This window comes from Chionomys nivalis, chromosome 4 (genome assembly GCF_950005125.1).
Source record: "Chionomys nivalis chromosome 4, mChiNiv1.1, whole genome shotgun sequence".
Taxonomy (NCBI): Eukaryota; Metazoa; Chordata; class Mammalia; order Rodentia; family Cricetidae; genus Chionomys; species Chionomys nivalis.
The window spans coordinates 17,247,941-17,250,108 of NC_080089.1; the positions used below are offsets into that span (position 1 = coordinate 17,247,941).

Consider the following 2,168-nt stretch of genomic DNA (forward strand, 5'->3'; position numbering starts at 1 on the left):
TTTGTAAAGCATGCAGTAATTCTCTTCTTTGCTGTAGTCATTTTATTCTTATTTACTTCTGTTTTGTATTAATAAATAAGAACATTTCCATGACTCAATAAAAACTTATAGAGGAAAGCTGGTGATGATGTAGAGGAACATGCCCTCTCTATGAGGATGGGGAGGGCCCAAGTCAGCCCTTTTTGCCTGCACCAGTGCCACTCTGACTACACTGTATTCACTCAGAGCCTTCAGGCTAGTGCCACCATGATCCTCTACCTCATCAGCCATGACAAGATGTTTGCCTATATCTACAAGATCCAGGACATCACAAACTTGTTGGGCCTGAAGGTGGAGGAAAAGATGGTCAGTAGAACAGAGGGTAACATCTATGACTTGTTCAGTTGGTGGAAATACTTCTGCTGAAGGCCCAGAGTGTGAAGGTACTAAAACTACAGTAGTCACCTTTGCTGATATTGTCATGAACCACCACTTAAAAGAAACCAGCTTCACAAAAGAAGCCTACAAAAAGTACATCTTAGATTACATGAAATCAATCAGAAGCAAACCTAAAGAACAGAAACCAGAAGGAGTAAAGTCTTTTATGACTGGGGCTGCAGCAGAGCAAATCAAGCACATCCTTGCTAATTTTCAATAACTCCCAGGTTTCATTGGTGAAAACAAGAGTTCAAATGGCACAGTTGCTCTCCTGGACAGCCGTGAAGATTGTGTGACTCCTTTCATGATTTCTTTAAGGATGGCTAAGAGATGGAAATGCATTAACAAGTTGGAACCATCACCTGTCACCACGATTGACTGCTACTTATCATTCACACAGCACCAGGACTTAGGATAAATGGGACTGAAGCCACTTTGGGCTTTTATTTTGACAACAATTTATTTGGAGTGGAGACATTCTTTTTTTAAGAAAAACATGTCTTGTAGGTTGTCTAAAAATAAAGCACATTTAAATTTACTTAAAAATATAAAAGAAAAACATACAGAAAATCAAATTTTCTGTCTCTACTTCCTCACAAACTGTGTGCTTAGGTTCTATGGAGGAGTTTTCCTCTGATTATTGGTAGGCCTCTCTGAATGTAACTTAATATTTTGACAGAGACATCTATTTCCCAACTTCATTAGCACGTTCATGTGTTGACAGACATGAGTGACTGAATGAGTGGGTGATTGCGTGACACTCACCATCAACAATGAGTGTTGGCTATTGTACCATAACTTCCCTTGTTTAGAACTTTGTTCAAAGAAGATTAGAGGACTCTTTGCTATACATGCTGTGGGACTAAGTCTAATGTGTGTGCTTTAAAGTTTTAGATGTTTAAATTTGTGGCTATTCTCAAACATGTTGAAATCTAAAATCAGTTTAGAAGGGTGAAGAGCTAGCAGAAGAATGCAGTGTAGCGAAGGCCAGGGGGAAGGGGAGGCGGACAGGACTGTTCACATTAGCAAATTTGTTGTGGATTTTTGTCTAGACTTGAGGAGCAATGAGGCCAGAAATAATCTTATATTTAGTGCTCCACCCCACACTTCTTAAAAGGCATTAGGCTCTTTCCCATTCTCTCTTCTTACTCTGTTCAGAAAGGAAGGAGCAACCTGACTTTCAATTTCCCTTTGACAACAATTTGAGGTAAGATGACAAGATTTTGATTTGTAAGTAAATCACAATTTAGCACTAACTTTCATAATCAGATGGAAACCAAACTGTTAAAAATAACATAGATGCAGAGCCATAATCTCAATTAGAAAACAGAAGTAATATTTTGATTCAGTAACTTAAGCATTACCTTGAAAAACTTAGAAAAGAATAATTGAAAGGTAAATGAAGTAACAAAATAAAAAAAGAAACAGCCAAGGTAATGCTTATATTTTTAACAAAAACCATGCAGGTATTATGTACTGGCTGGTTTTGTGGGTCAACTTGATATAAGCTAGAGTCATCAGAGAGGAAGGAACTTCAGTTGAGGAAATAATGTCCCCCTGATATCCAGCTGTTAGGAATTTTCTCAATTAATGGTCAATGGGGGAGGGTCCAGCCTATGGTAGGTGATACCATCCATTGGATCATAGTTCTAGGTTCAATAAGAAAGCAGACTGAGTAAGCCAGGGGAAGGTCGCGAGTAAGCAGCACTACTCCATAGCCTCTACATCAGCTCCTGCCTCCAGGTTCCAGC

General features: G+C 38.9%; 1 pseudogene; it reads left to right on the plus strand.

Moving 5' to 3' along the window:
* Positions 1-246: 246 nt before the first annotated feature.
* LOC130872650 (translationally-controlled tumor protein-like) lies at positions 247-762 on the plus strand (annotated as a pseudogene).
* The last annotated feature ends 1,406 nt before the right edge of the window (positions 763-2,168 follow it).